Here is a 17,279-nt window from a genome sequence, read left to right as displayed (position 1 = left end):
AAGGCAGAGTGGCAAAAAGAAAACAAGTTTCAGTATCACCTTATCACTTACTGAACTGTGTGTGTGTCAGATGTGGCGCTCAAAAAACAACAACTAAGCTTTACGACTTAGGTTCAGTTCAGTTTAGTCGCTCAGTCGTGTACGACTCTTTGTGACCCCATGGACTGCAGGACACCAGGGTTTCCTGTCCATCACCAACTCCCAGAGCTTGCTCAAACTCCTGTCCATCATTGTCAGTGATGCCATCCAATCATCTCATCCTCTGTCATCCCCTTCTCCTCCTGCCTCAATCTTTCCCAGCATCAGGGTCTTTTCCAATGAGTCGACTCTTCGCATCTGGTCACCAAAGTATTGCAGCTTTAGCTTCAGCATCAATCCTTCCAATGAATATTCAGGATTGATTTTGTTTAAGATGGACTACTTGGATCTCCCTGCTGTCCAACGGACTCTCAAGAGTCTTCTCCAATCAGTTAAGTTCAGTCGCTCAGTCGTGTCTGACTCTTTGCGACCCCATGAGCTGCAGCACACCAGGCCTCCCTGTCCAACACCAACTCCTGGAGCCTACCCAAACTCATGTCCATTGAATAGGTGATGCCATACAACCATCTCATCCTCTGTTGTCCCCTTCTCCTCATGCCCTCAATCTTTCCCAGCATCACAGTCTTTCAAATGAGTCAGCTCTTCACATCAGGTGGCCAAAGTATTGGAGTTTCAGCTTTAGCATCAGACCTTCCAATGAACACCTAGGACTGATCTCCTTGAGGATGGACTGGCTGGATCTCTTTGCAGTCCAAGGGACTCTCAAGAGTCTTCTCCAACACCACAGTTAAAAAGCATCAATTCTTCGGCGCTCAGCTTTCTTTATAGTCCAACTCTCATATCCATACATGACTACTGGAAAAACCATAGCTTTGAATAGATGGACCTTTGTTGGCAAAGTAATGTCTCTGCTTTTTAATATGCTGTCTAGATTGTTCATAACTTTTCTTCCAAGGAGTAAGCGTCTTTTAATTTCATGGCTGCAATCACCATCTACAGTGATTTTGGAGCCCAGAAAAACAGTCTCTCACTGTTTCCACTGTTTCCCCATTTATTTGCCATGAAGTGATAGGACCAGATGCCATGATCTTAGTTTTCTGAATGTTGAGCTTTAAGCCAACTTTTTCACTCTCCTCTTTCACTTTCATCAAGAGGCTCTTTAGTTCTTCTTCGCCTTCTGCCATAAATAAGGGTGGTGTCATCTTCATATCTGAGGTTATTGATATTTCTCCCAGCCATCTTGATTCCAGCTTGTGCTTCTTCCAGCCCAGCATTTCTCACGATGGACTCTGCATATAAGTTAAATAAGCAGGGTGACAATATACAGCCTTGACATACTCCTTTTCCTATTTGGAACCAGTCTGTTGTTCCATGTCCAGTTCTAACTGTTGCTTCCTGACCTGCATACAGGTTTCTCAAGAAGCAGGTCAGGTGGTCTGGTATTCCCATCTCTTTCAGAATTTTCCACAGTTTATGGTGATCCACACAATCAGAGGCTTTGGCATAGTCAATAAAGCAGAAACAGATGTTTTTCTGGAACTCTCTTCCAATACCACAGTTCAAACGCATCAATTCTTTGGCACTCAACTTTATAGTCCAACTCTCACATCCATACATGACTACTGGAAAAACCATAGCTTTGAATAGATGGACCTTTGTTGGCAAAGTAATGCCTCTGCTTTTTAATATGCTGTCTAGGTTTGTCATAGCTTTTCTTCCAAGGAGCAAGCATCTTTTAATTTCACGGCTGCAGTCACCATCTGCTGTGATTTTGGAGCCCCAAAAAATAAAGTCTCTCACTATTTCCAGTGTTTCCCCATATTTTTGCCATGAAGTGATCGGACCGGATGCCATGATTTTAGTTTTGCCAAATTCAGGCTTAAATTGAAGAAAGTAGGGAAATATTGAGTTTTAAGCCAACTTTTTCACTCTCCTCTTTCACTTTCATCAAGAGGCTCTTTTGTTCTTCTTCACTTTCTGCCATAAGGGTGGTATCATCTGCATACCTGAGGTTACTGATATTTCTCCTGGCAATCTTGATTCCAGCTTGAGCTTCATCCAGCCCAGCATTTCACATGAAGTACTCTGCATATAAGTTAAATAAGCAGAGTGACAATATACAGCCTTGTCGTATTCCTTTCCTGATTTGGAACCAGTTGGCTGTTTCACATCCAGTTCTAACGGTTGCTTCTTGACCTGCATACAGATTTCTCAGGAGGCAGGTCAGGTGGTCTGGTATGCCCATCTCTTGAAGAATTTTCCAGTTTGTTGTGATCTACACAGTCAAAAGCTTTAGAGGAGTCAGTAAAGCAGTAGTAGATGTTTTTCTGGAACTCTCTTGCTTACAATAATCCAACAGATGGTGGCAATTTGATCTCTGGTTCTGCTGCCTTTTCTAAAACCAGCTGAACATGCAGAAGTTCATGGTTCATGTACTGTTGAAGCCTGGCTTGGAGAATCGGAGCATTATTTTACTATTGTGTGAAATGAGTACAATTGTGCGGTAGTTTGAGCATTCTTTGGCATTGCCTTTCTTTGGGATTGGAATGAAAATTGACCTTTTCCAGTCCTGTGGCCACTGCTGAGTTTTCCAAATTTGCTGGCATACTGAGTGCAACACTTTCACAGCATCATCTTTTAGGATTTGAAATAGCTCAACTGGAATTCCATTACCGCCACTAGCTTTGTACGTAGTGATGCTTCCTATGGCCCACTTGACTTCCCATTCCAGGATGTCTGGCTCTAGGTGAGTGATCACATCATCGTGGTTATCTGGGACATGAAGATCTTTTTGTACAGTTCTGTGTATTCTTGCCACTTCTTAATATCTTCTGCTTCCATTAGATCCATACCATCTCTGTCCTTTATTGTGCTCATCTTTGCATGAAATGTTCCTTTGGTATCTCAAATTTTCTTGAAGAGATTTCTAGTCTTTCCCATTATTTTTATTCTTTTTTAAAAATTTCTCATTGTTTATTATTTTCCTTTATTTCTTTGCATTGATCACTAAGGAAGGCTTTTTTATCTCTCCTTGCTATTGTTTGGAACTCTGCATTCGAATGGGTTTATCTTTCCTTTTCTCCTTTGGCTTTCGCTTCTCCTTTCTCAGCTATTTGTAAGGCCTCCTCAGACAACCATTTTGCCTTTGTGCATTTCTTTTTCTTGGGGATGGTCTTGATCACTGCCTCCTGTACAATGTCACGAACCTCCATCCACAGTTCTTCAGGCACTCTATCAGATCTAATCCTTTGAATCTATTTGTCACTTCCACTGTATGCTTTGATTTAGGTCATACCTGAATGGTCTAGTAGTTTTCCCTACTTTCTTCAATTTAAGCCTGAATTTGGCAATAAGGGGTTCATGATCTGAGCCACAGTAAGCTCCCAGTCTTGTTTTTCCTAATTGTATAGAGCTTCTCCATCTTCGGCTGCATAAAGTAGAATCAATCTGATTTCAGTATTGACCATCTGGTGAGAGTCCATGTGTAGAGTCTTCTCTTATGTTGTTGGAAAAGGGTGTTTGTTATGACCAGTGCTTTCTCTTAAACTCTGTTACCCTTTGCCCTGTTTCATTTTTGTACTCCAAGGCCAAACTTGCCTGTTACTCCAGGTATCTCTTGACTTCCTACTTTTGTATTCCAGTCCCCTACAGTGAAAAGGATATCTTTTGGGGGTGTTAGTTCTAGAAGGTCTTGTAGGTCTTCACAGAACCATTTAACTTCAGTTTCTTCAGCATTAATGGTAGGGGCACAGACTTGGATTACTGTGATACTGAATGGTTTGTCTTGTAAAAGAACAGAGATCATTCTGTCATTTTTGAGACTGCACCCAAGAACTGCATTTTGGACTCTTTTTTTGACTTTGAAGGCTACTCCATTTCTTCTAAGGGATTCTTGTCCACAGTAGTAGATATAATGGTCATCTGAGTTAAATTCACCCATTCCAGAATTAGGTAATGTGTTCAAATTCAGAGCTATAACCTTTGAACTGGAATTCAAATCTACATTTACCTTGGTGGTTCTCAGCCAAGGATGATTTTACACCTGGCAGTGTCTGGAGACACTTCTGGCTATCACAACTGAGGGGACAGGTGTATGTTGCTACTGGTATCTAGTGGGTAGAGGCCAGGAACTGCTACTAAACATCCTAAATGCATAAAATAGCCCCCAATAATATATATATACACAGATATTGCCATTTAAAAAAAAAACTAAAAAATTTCCTGTTTTATGTATTTTAGCGTTACTTTGTTCAGTGATTAATTGTGTTTACATACTATGTTGTCTGGCTTTTTAAGTGTTTCAGAATGCATCCTTTGCTTCCAAATGATGTTTATGGCTGCTCTCAAAGTTTTTGACAGTGAACTTGTGCTATTGGCAGAACAACTTTTTCATTGCAATGCTGAATCTCTGTGAACACAGCATCAACTTGAAGTTAAAAATTTGCAAAACTGAAAACCCCATATATCTGTTTAAATCTTCATATGAATCATGTTGGTATTTTCTCTACACTGGATTCTGTAGATGCTAGTTTTTGGTCCCTTTTGATGGTTATTTATAAGGACTTGAGAACTTGGTCTCTAGGAAAAGAGTTTTTATACTCAGGGAAAATGGCTCAGATAGTGTCAGACAATAGCATATAACCCTGAATAAGAAGTACTGATAGGAGAAGGAAATGGCAACCCACTCCAGTGTTCTTGCCTGGAGAATCCCAGAGACGGAGGAGCCTGGTGGGCTGCCGTCTATGGGGTCGCACAGAGTCGGACACGACTGAAGCGACTTAGCTGTAGTAGCATCAGTGCCACAAAGTGAAAATATAGGTCACTAACTACAAACCACCAAAGGGTTCCATTCCCACTTAAACCAAGGTCATACACTTTATGTCTGAACTTTTTTTACTTTTCATCTTCATTCATATCTTGGTAGTTTTCCCTGCTTTCCAATAAAGTTTTTCTACGAGGGCTAAAAAAAAAAAAAAGAAGTATTGACAGCTGCTGTTTATTGAACTCTTCCATGTTTCAGACATGAAGTTTATAGAGCTTACCTTATTTAATCCTCAAGGGCTTTGTTTGTACCTATCATCACCATTTTATAGACACAAAAATTAACACTCAGTGGTTATTTCATAAAGTCTGTGTTTGAATACTGAAGAGCTTAGGTTTTAAAGCAAACCACTGGCTTCAAATACTAGGGTTTCCCAACCTCAGTACTATTGACATTTTGGGCCAGATAGTTCTTTGTTAAGGTGAGCAGGTCAGAGTCTGAGCAGAAGGCTTTTTCAGGAATACTTTGCTGGGGAGCAGGAGTTAAGGATGGAACGGTACAACAAGAGACAGCAAGCCAATAAAAGTGGTTGGCCTAATGGTTGTCCTACAGAGGACAGTGTGAGAAACTGTAGGAAATGCAGCTCAAGACTCAAATCTGAAGTGAGAAATGGGTAAGCAAATACTATATACGTATATATGTACGTGTGAGTGTGTCTGCATAAATAGACTCCCACCTCCTGCTGACCAAAGTTTGCTTCACTGGATGTTAAATATCCCTCACACTGGCTTGTACAACTCCAGTAAGTTCCCATGGTAAACACTGTACAGCAACCATAGAGGAGTCCTAGAGCTAAAAGCAAGAAACAAGCAGTGAGAGCCAAAACAAGAGATCTCAGACTGTACCAAGTGAAGTTGCCCACCTCTGTAAAGTGGAATGCTTTTACTGCCTCCATTTTTTTTAATGTTTATTTATTTACTGGCCATGCTGGGCAGCTCATGGGATCTTAGCTCCCTGACCAAGGATGGAACCTGTGCCCCCTGCAGTGGAAGGGGTGAGTCCTAATCACTGGACCACGAGGGAATCCCCTGCCTCTATCTTTAGATACTATTACTGACAACTATTGACTTCCGTATAGTAATCTCATTCTCAGCCACACTCCAAGAATACCATGTAATATTTTTCCTCAAACTATCTTTACTTTGTCATTAATTTTTAAAAATAAACTTTTCTTTAAGGCTGTGCTGTGCATGTGGGATCTTAGTTCCCCGACCAGGAATCAAAGCCATGCGCCCTACAGTGGAAGCATGGGGTCTTGACCACTGGACCATCAGGGAAGTCCCCAAAATAAACTTTTAAAAATCATATCACTATACACACAGTTTACAAATGATAAATGTAAAACATGAAAAATTCTACAAAATAAGCACATCCAGGTGACTACCACCCAGATCAGGAACCCTTTGTGCCTACTCCTCACCCCAAAATATCCACGATCCCAGCTTACAACACCAAAAACATACCTTCACCTGTTCTTGAGTTTTTACATAAATGGAATTTTATGTATTTATTGAATCTCTCTTTCTTCAGTCAACATTTCATTTGTGATCCGAGAGGGAGGGGATGTATGTACACATATAGCTGATTCGCTCTTTTGTATAGCAGAAACCAACACAACATTGTAAAGCAACTACTCCCAATTTAAAAATAAACATTCGGTTTATGAGATTCATCCATGTGGGTGTATTTAGTAGTTTGTTCTTTCTCACTGTTTTATAGTATTCCAATGTTTGACTACCAAATAACTCAATGATTTTATTGCTATAGATACCTGTGTAACTATTAATTTTTTTATTCACAAATAAACTACGATGACCATTCTTAAAAACGTATCCTGATACATATACTATTCTGTGGGATATATTGTAGAAGAGAAGCTGTTTAGTCATAAAGTGGGGGTACACTGCCATAGCTTCCCCAAATTCATTGTACAAATTATACTCTCACCCCAATCTGCAATGTAGCAGGAATGACAGTTGCTCTCAACCTTGTTAACACTCAGAATTGTCTATTTTGGCCATTTCAGTGCATACATATTAATACTGCATTATGACTTCAATTTGTATTTCTCTGATGACTAAAGATCTAGAGCAGTTTTTCCACATGCTTATCGATTATTTGGAAATTCTTTTTTATGACATGCCTATTCACATTGTTGCCGTTTCTCCTTTCAAATATTTGGAATTTCCCCTAATAATTTATAGGAGTTATACTTTTTGGATATGCAGCAATTTTCAAGAAAAAATACATACCTCTAAGAAGCACACACACACACTTTTCCCCCCTCTCATACTAGCTCGCCTTTTTCATTCTCTTGGTAGTGCCTTTTAAAGGCAAGAAGCTCCAGGTTTTAATGCAGTTTAACATTAGTGATTATTTTTAAAGAAATTGTCTCATAGTATCTATTTTTTGGCTCTGTGTCCTGGCGCTTGAGGATAGAACCAGAGGACTGGAAGCTGCTGGTACTGAAGACACGATACCAAGGAGGCCAGAGCCCATTCCTTCTACCTCCATAAATTACATAGATCGGGAATCCCTGCCAAGAAAAGGAGGGTCCAGAGGTACCACCCCCCTTCCCCAAGATCCCCAGCACAAACCCCATGTCTACAAAGTCACACTCACTCAGTCATCGCCCTCATAGTATCTTTAAGGAATTATTTTTTGACATTTCACATACAGATCTACAATCCACCTTGAGCTGCTGTTTTTTCTTTTTTAAATCAACTATGTTAAGGAATAACCTACATATGATAAAATGATCTCATATGGAATGCACAGCTCAACGAATTTCAACAAATGTATATATCCAAGTAACCATATCCCTAATCAAGATACAGAACATTTTTACCACCAAGAAAGTCACCTCAAACCCAATAGTGGGAATTCCCTGGCAGTACAGTGCTTAGACTGTATACTTTTGCTGCCAAGGGCCGGAGTTTGATCCCTGGTCAGGGAACTAAGAATCCACAAATGGAATGCAGCACGGCCAAAAACAAAAACAATTTTTAAAAAAACCACTAGTAATCAATCTCCCACCCTACTCAGCTCAGTTCAGTTCAGTTCAGTTCAGTCGCTCAGTCGTGTCCGACTCTTTGCGACCCCATGAATTGTAGCACGCCAGGCCTCCCTGACACTTAATTTTATAACTATGACTACAGATTAGTGTTGCCTACTATAAAATCATACAGCATATATTCCTTTATGTCAAGATTCATTCACAGCACATTTTTTGTATTCATCCATGCTACTAAGTTCATTATAATACTATATTCCTTATATTCTTTTTATGGATAAGTTATATTCCATTGCATGAATATACCACAGTATGTTTATCCATTCAAGTATTATACATGTGGGTTGTATTTAGTTTGGAGCTGTTATGAATAAAGCTGCTATGAACATTCATGTCTTTTTCTGAACAGATGTTTTTATTTTGCTTGTCTGAACAGCTACAAGTAGAATTGCTCCGTTAAATAGTTGCCGCTGCTGCTGCTAAGTCACGTTAGTCGTGTCTGACTCTGTGTGACGCCATAGATGCCAGCCAACCAGGTTCCCCCGTCCCTGGGATTCTCCAGGCAAGAACACTGGAGTGGGTTGCCATTTCCTTCTCCAGTGCATGAAAGTGAAAAGTGAAAGTGAAGTCACTCAGTCATGTCTGACTCTGCGACCCCATGGACTGCAGCCTAGCAGGCTCCTCCGTCCATGGGATTTTCCAGACAAGAGTCCTGGAGTGGGTCGCCAGTGCCTTTTCCATCAAGTAGCTAAGTGTATGTTTAAACTTATACACTGCCAAAATGTTTCCCATGGAGATATACCATTTTATACAATCAGTCCTCCATATCCATGGGTTCCACATCAGTAGATCTAATCAACCACAGATCAAAAATCAAAAATCAATCTGCCAGATTCCCTGGTAGTGCAGTGGATAAGAATCCTCCTGCCAATGCAGAGGATATGGGTTCAGTCCCTGGTCCAGGAAGATTTCATGTGCTGCAGAGCAACTAAGTCCGTGCACCACAACTTCTGAGCTCGCACTCTAGAGCCTGTGAGCCTCAATTAATGAGTGCCTGTGCCGCAACTACTGAGCCCATGTGCTGCAACTACTGAAGCCTGTGCATCTAGAGCCTGTGCTCCGCAACAAGAGAAGCCACTGCAATGAGGAGCCCACGCACTGCAATGAAGAGCAGCCCCAGCTCTCTGCAACTAGAGAAAGCCTGCATGCAGCAATGAAAAGCTGTGCAACCAAAAATAAAATAAGTAAGTGTTTTAAAAACATCAATCTGCCTTTGGTGGAACCTGTGTACACTGAACCTGCAGATGCCAAAGGCCAACTGTACTCTGCTTTTCATAAGGGACTTGAACATCCACGGATTTTGATATCCACATGGTTTCTGGAACCATTACCCTGTAGATATGGAGGGAGGATCTACTCCCATTAACAATTCATGAGAAATCCAGCTTATTCTCATACTCATTTGGACACATGGAATTCTTAGCCTTTTAATTTTAGCTATTCCAGAGAAAGTAGGGGATATCCCATATGTGATTTTAGTGAGTATCTCCCTGCTGGTTAACTATGTTGAGCATCTTTTCACATTTTCGGTAGCATGTCTTCTTTTGTGAAGTGTCTGTTTTCAATCAAGTTTCTTTTTTAAAAAAATTCTAAATAGAGGGAGGGAAAGATGGCGGAGGAATAGGACGGGAAGATCACGTTCTCCCTCACAAATTCCTCAAAAGAACATTTCAACGCCGAGCAAACTCCACAAAACAACTTCTGTAGGCTGGCAGAGGACATCAGGCAACCAAAAAAGCAGACCATTGTCTTCAAAAACAGGTAGGAAAAAATATAAAAGACGAAAAAGGAGACAAAGGAGGTGGGGAGGGAGCTCCGTCCCGGGAAGGGAAGCCCGTCCCGGGAAGGGAATTTTAAGAAGAGAGGTTTCCAAACACCAGGAAACACTCTCCCTGCCGAGTCTGTGGCGAGCCTTGGAAACACAGAGGGCAACATAACAGGAAGGAAAAATAGATAAAAAATTAAAACCAAGAGATTACAAGCCCACCAGTAACTCCCCCAGCGGAAAAGCAGCACAGACGCCTGCATCCGCCATTGGGAAGTGGGGGCAGGGCAGGGGCGCGCGGGAGGCGCGGGCTGCAGAGCTTTGTAAGAATCGGGCAGGAACGCCCCACGCTCCACCAGAACGATCTAACTTGGGCTAGCAAACCAGACTGTGGGATAGCTACCACGCGAAAAGCTCGAACATAAGACACCGCCAGGACCGAGCACAGAACAAAGGACGGAACGGAAAAAGCCGGCTGCAGACCATTCCCTGCCCGGGGACAGGCAGCCAGAGCCGTAAGGACTGGAAAGGGGCAATTGCAGACCCGGAGAGACTTTACTTACCTAACTGCAAGCAGGCTCCTTTGCTAAGACTTCTGGGGGTGCTGGACAGTCACAGTCTGCCTCACGGGGTGCGCCAGCGGTCCACCCAGAGAGCTAAGCGGCAGCGGCGGAAAAGGTGACAAGCCACGGCGATTGCGCTCGCCAAACTCCTGAACTACTCGGACCTGGGAAGGGCACAAAGCGCAGTCCCAGCCGCATTTGTGCCTCTGAGGGCTGCCTGAGGGCCGAACCTGAGCGGCTTGGACCGGGGAAGTGCACGCAGCCTAGGGCCGGCCCCAGACGGTTCCCGGCTGAGCATCGTAGAGCCGGAGCGGTTTGTGCGCCGCGAGGAAGGACAGGTCAAGCGGGGCAGAGATACTGTGTACACACGACAGTGCTATTTGTTTGCAGCATCCCCGCTCCCCACAGCGCGACTGAACTAGTGAGCCTAAAAACTAGCAAACAGAAGAAGTTAAACAGAGGGAACCACCTTGGAAGTGAGCCCACACGGCCCATAACATCAGAGAAGAGCCAGATATATTTTTAATTTTTAAATATTTTAAAATCATTCTTTTTTTTTTGCCTTTTGCTTTTTTTTTCTTTTTTCCGAGCTTTTTTTAATTGTTAAGTCTTCTATTTCTCCTCTAATTTTTATTTCTATAACCTAGTATTACTATTTAAAAAAAAAAGACTTTTTTTTTTTTTAAGGCAAACACCATATATACTCTTTGGATGGTTGTTGGTGTTTTGTTTTGTTTTTTTTTGTTTGTTTGTTTGTTTTTTAATAATTCTTTTTTTTTTCTTTCTTTCTTCCTTTTTCCTTCTGCTTTTCTTTAATATTGTATCTTTGAAAATCCAACCTCTACTCCAGATTTTTAATCTTTGTTGTTAATTTTGTACATTTAAAAACCCAAACTTCACTACCCAAGTTTACCTGAGAGCGAGATTACTGGCTTGACCACTCTCTCCTCCTCTGGCCTCTCCTTTTCTCCACCAGGTGGCCTCTGTCTCTTTCTCCCCATCTCTTCTCTATCCAACTCTGTGAATCTCTGTGTGTTCCAGACGGTAGAGAACACCTAAGGAACTGGTTACTGGCAGGATTTGTCTCTCTCCTTCTCATTCCTCTCTCTTATCCTCCTGGTCACCTCTGTCTACTTCCTCCCTCTCCTCTTCCCCGTATAACTCTGTAAATTCCTCTGAGCAGTCCAGACTATAGAGCGCACATAAGGAAGTGACTACTGGCTAGCTTGCTCTCTCCTCTCTTGATCTCACCACATCTCATTCCAGTTACCTCTAACTACCCCCTCCATCTTCTCTTCTCCTTGTAACTCAGTGAACCTCTCTGAGTGTCCCTCAAGGTGGAGAAACTTTTCATCTTTAACCTAGATGTTTTATCATCGGTGCTGTATAGATGGAGAAGTCTAGAGGCTACTGTGAAAATAAAACTGAAAACCAGAAGCAGGAAGCTTAAACCCAAAGCCTGAAAACATTAGAGAACTCTTGAATTCAGGGAACATTAAGCAATAGGAGCTCATCAAAAGCCTTCATACCTACACTGAAACCAAGCTCCACCCAAGGGCCAACAAGTTCCAAAACAAGACATACCACGCAAATTCTCCAGCAACACAGGAACACTCCCCTGAGCCTCAATATACAGGCAGCTCAAAATTATCCCAAAACCTTTGATGTCTCATAACCCATTACGGGTCACTCCATTGCACTCCAGAGAGAAGAAACCCAGCTCCACCCACCAAAACTCCAACACAAGCCTCCCTAACCAGGAAACCTTGACAAGCCACTGATAGAACCCCACCCAAAGTGAGGAAGCTCCATAATAAAGAGAACTCCACAAATTATCAGAATATAAAAGGCCACCCCAAACGCAGCAATATAACCAAGATGAAGAGACAGAGGAATACTCAGCAGGTAAAGGAACACGAGAGTTGCCCACCAAACCAAACAAAAGAGGAAGAAGTAGGGAATCTACCGGAGAAGGAATTCCGAATATTGATAGTGAAAATGATCCAAAATCTTGAAATCAAAATGGAAACACAGATAAATAGCCTAGAGACAAGGATTGAGAAGATGCAAGAAAGGTTTAACAAGGACCTAGAAGAAATAAAAAGAGTCAAAATATAATGAATAACACAATAAATGAGATCAGAAACACTCTGGAGGCAACAAATAGTAGAATAACGGAGGCAGAAGATAGGATTAGTGAAATAGAAGATAGAATGGTAGAAATAAATGAATCAGAGAGGAAACAAGAAAAACGAATTAAAAGAAACGAGGACAATCTCAGAGACCTCCAGGACAATATGAAACGCTCCAACATTCGAATTATAGGAGTCCCAGAAGAAGAAGACAGAAAGAAAGATCATGAGAAAATCCTTGAGGAGATAATAGTTGAAAACTTCCCTAAAATGGGGAAGGAAATAATCACCCAAGTCCAAGAAACACAGAGAGTCCCAAATAGGATAAACCCAAGGCGAAACACCCCAAGACACATATTAATCAAATTAACAAAGATCAAACACAAAGAACAAATATTAAAAGCAGCAAGGGAAAACAACAAATAACACACAAGGGGATTCCCATAAGGATAACAGCTGATCTGTCAATAGAAACTCTTCAGGCCAGGAGGGAATGGCAAGACATACTTAAAGTGATGAAAGACAATAACCTACAGCCCAGATTACTGTACCCAGCAAGGATCTCATTCAAATACAAAGGAGAAATCAAAAGCTTTACAGACAAGCAAAAGCTGAGAGAATTCAGCACCACCAAACCAGCTCTCCAACAAATTCTAAAGCATATCCTCTAGACAGGAAACACGAAAGGGTGTATAAACCCGAACCCAAAACAATAAAGTAAATGGCAACGGGATCATACTTATCAATAATTACCTTAAACGTAAATGGGTTGAACGCCCCAACCAAAAAGACAAAGACTGGCCGAATGGATACAAAACAAGACCCCTCTATATGCTGCTTACAAGAGACCCACCTCAAAACAAGGGACACATACAGACTGAAAGTGAAGGGCTGGAAAAGATATACCACGCAAATAGAGACCAAAAGAAAGCAGGAGTGGCAATACTCATATCCGATAAAATAGACTTTAAAACAAAGGCTGTGAAAAGAGACAAAGAAGGCCACTACATAATGATCAAAGGAACAATCCAAGAAGAAGATATAACAATTATAAATATATATGCACCCAATATAGGAGCACCACAATATGTAAGACAAATGCTAACAAGTATGAAAGGGAAATCAACAATAACACAATAATAGTGGGAGACTTTAATACCCCACTCACACCTATGGACAGATCAACTAAACAGAAAATTAACAAAGAAATGCAAACTTTAAATGATACATTAGATCAGTTAGACCTAATTGATATCTATAGGACATTTCACCCCAAAACAATGAATTTCACCTTTTTTCAAGTGCTCATGGAACCTTCTCCAGGATAGATCACATCCTGGGCCATAAATCTAAACTTGATAAATTCAAAAAATCGAAATCATTCCAAGCATCTTTTCTGACCATAATGCATTAAGATTAGATCTCAATTACAGGAGAAAAACTATTAAAAATTCCAACATATGGAGGTTGAACAACACACTTCTGAATAACCAACAAATCACAAAAGAAATCAAAAAAGAAATCAAAATATGCATAGAAACTAATGAAAATGAAAACACAACAACCCAAAACCTGTGGGACACTATAAAAGCAGTGCTAAGAGGAAAGTTCATAGCAATACAGGCATACCTCAAGAAACAAGAAAAAGTCAAATAAATAACCTAACTCTACAACTAAAGCAACTAGAAAAGGAAGAGTTGGAGAACCCCAGAGTGAGTAGAAGGAAAGAAATCTTAAAAATTAGGGCAGAAATAAATGCAAAAGAAACAAAAGAGACCATAGCAAAAATCAACAAAGCCAAAAGCTGGTTCTTTGAAAGGATAAATAAAATTGACAAACCATTAGCCAGACTCATCAAGAAGCAAAGAGAGAAAAATCAAATCAATAAAATTAGAAATGAAAATGGAGAGATCACAACAGACAACACAGAAATACAAAGGATCATAAGAGACTACTATCAGCAGTTGTATGCCAATAAAATGGACAACGTGGAAGAAATGGACAAATTCTTAGAAAGTACAATTTTCCAAAACTGAACCAGGAAGAAATCGAAAATCTTAACAGACCCATCACAAGCACGGAAATTGATACTGTAATCAGAAATCTTCCAGCAAACAAAAGCCCAGGTCCAGATGGCTTCACAGCTGAATTCTACCAAAAATTTCAAGAAGAGCTAACACCTACCCTCCTCAAACTCTTCCAGAAAATTGCAGAGGAAGGTAAACTTCCAAACTCATTCTATGAGGCCACCATCACCCTAATACCAAAACCTGACAAAGATGTCACAAAAAAGAAAACTACAGGCCAATATCTCTGATGAACATAGATGCAAAAATCCTCAACAAAATTCTAGCAATCAGAATCCAACAACACATTAAAAAGATCATACACCATGACCAAGTGGGCTTTATCCCAGGGATGCAAGGATTCGTCAATATCCGCAAATCAATCAATGTAATTCACCACATTAACAAATTGAAAATAAAAACCATATGATTATCTCAATAGATGCAGAGAAGGCCTTTGACAAAATTCAACATCCATTTATGATAAAAACTCTCCAGAAAGCAGGAATAGAAGGAACATATCTCAACATAATAAAAGCTATCTATGACAAGCCCACAGCAAACATTATCCTCAATGGTGAAAAATTGAAAGCATTTCCCCTAAAGTCAGGAACAAGACAAGGGTGTCCACTTTCACCGCTACTATTCAACATAGTTCTGGAAGTTTTGGCCACAGCAATCAGAGCAGAAAAAGAAATAAAAGGAATCCAAATTGGAAAAGAAGAAGTAAAACTCTCACTGTTTGCAGATGACATGATCCTCTACATGGAAAACCCTAAAGACTCCACCAGAAAATTACTAGAGCTAATCAATGAATATAGTAAAGTTGCAGGATATAAAATCAACATACAGAAATCCCTTGCATTCCTATACACGAATAATGAGAAAGTAGAAAAAGAAATTAAGGAAACAATTCCATTCACCATTGCAACGAAAAGAATAAAATACTTAGGAATATATCTACCTAAAGAAACTAAAGACCTATATATAGAAAACTATAAAACACTGATGAAAGAAATCAAAGAGGACACTAATAGATGGAGAAATATACCATGTTCATGGATTGGAAGAATCAATATAGTGAAAATGAGTATACTACCCAAAGCAATATACAAATTCAATGCAATCCCTATCAAGCTACCAGCCACATTTTTCACAGAACTAGAACAAATAATTTCAAGATTTGTATGGAAATACAAAAACCTCGAATAGCCAAAGCAATCTTGAGAAAAAGAATGGAACTGGAGGAATCAACTTGCCTGACTTCAGGCTCTACTACAAAGCCACAGTCATCAAGACAGTATGGTACTGGCACAAAGACAGACATACAGATCAATGGAACAAAATAGAAAGCCCAGAGATAAATCCACACACATATGGACACCTTATCTTTGACAAAGGAGGCAAGAATATACAATGGAGTAAAGACAATCTCTTTAACAAGTGGTGCTGGGAAAACTGGTCAACCACTTGTAAAAGAATGAAACTAGATCACTTTCTAACACCGCACACAAAAATAAACTCAAAATGGATTAAAGATCTAAATGTAAGATCAGAAACTATAAAACTCCTAGAGGAGAACATAGGCAAAACACTCTCAGACATAAATCACAGCAGGATCCTCTATGATCCACCTCCCAGAATGCTGGAAATAAAAGCAAAAATAAACAAATGGGATCTAATTAAAATTAAAAGCTTCTGCACAACAAAGGAAAATATAAGCAAGGTGAAAAGACAGCCTTCTGAATGGGAGAAAATAATAGCAAATGAAGCAACTGACAAACAACTAATCTCAAAAATATACAAGCAACTTATGCAGCTCAACTCCAGAAAATAAATGACCCAATCAAAAATGGGCCAAAGAACTAAATAGACATTTCTCCAAAGAGGACATACGGATGGCTAACAAACACATGAAAAGATGCTCAACATCACTCATTATTAGAGAAATGCAAATCAAAACCACAATGAGGTACCACTTCACACCAGTCAGAATGGCTGCGATCCAAAAATCTGCAAGCAATAAATGCTGGAGAGGGTGTGGAGAAAAGGGAACCCTCCTACACTGTTGGTGGGAATGCAAACTAGTACAGCCACTATGGAGAACAGTGTGGAGATTCCTTAAAAATTGCAAATAGAACTACCTTATGACCCAGCAATCCCACTGCTGGGCATACACACCGAGGAAACCAGAATTGAAAGAGACACATGTACCCCAATGTTCATCGCAGCACTGTTTATAATAGCCAGGACATGGAAACAACCTAGATGTCCAGCAGCAGATGAATGGATAAGAAAGCTGTGGTACATATACACAATGGAGTATTACTCAGCCGTTAAAAAGAATTCATTTGAATCAGTTCTGATGAGATGGATGAAACTGGAGCCGATTATACAGAGTGAAGTAAGCCAGAAAGAAAAACACCAATACAGTATACTAACACATATATATGGAATTTAGGAAGATGGCAATGACGACCCTGTATGCAAGACAGGGAAAGAGACACAGATGTGTATAACGGACTTTTGGACTCAGAGGGAGAGGGAGAGGGTGGGATGATTTGGGAGAATGACATTCTAACATGTATACTATCATGTGAATTGAATCGCCAGTCTATGTCTGACGCAGGATGCAGCATGCTTGGGGCTGGTGCATGGGGATGACCCAGAAAGATGTTATGGGGAGGGAGATGGGAGGGGGGTTCATGTTTGGGAATGCATGTAAGAATTAAAGATTTTAAAATTTAAAAAATAAAAACCAAAAAAAAAAAAATTCTAAATAAAAGTTGGCTGTTAGATATTTTGAGAATATCTTTTCC

The 17,279-nt window shown here is 40.4% G+C and overlaps 1 protein-coding gene and 1 non-coding gene across 2 annotated transcripts in view; both read right to left on the bottom strand.

Moving 5' to 3' along the window:
• Positions 1 to 17,279, bottom strand: part of RNF169 (ring finger protein 169) — a 97,251-nt gene that overhangs the window by 32,968 nt on the left and 47,004 nt on the right. The window lies entirely within an intron of this gene.
• LOC114118628 (small nucleolar RNA SNORA57) lies at positions 7,277 to 7,414 on the bottom strand. The gene has a single exon (XR_003591863.1). It is a non-coding gene; the product is annotated as a small nucleolar RNA SNORA57 (small nucleolar RNA).

This window comes from Ovis aries, chromosome 15 (assembly GCF_016772045.2).
Source record: "Ovis aries strain OAR_USU_Benz2616 breed Rambouillet chromosome 15, ARS-UI_Ramb_v3.0, whole genome shotgun sequence".
Taxonomy (NCBI): domain Eukaryota; kingdom Metazoa; phylum Chordata; class Mammalia; order Artiodactyla; family Bovidae; genus Ovis; species Ovis aries.
The sequence above is the reverse complement of the archived record's forward strand: the minus strand, read 5'-3'. Positions and strand labels throughout refer to the sequence as shown.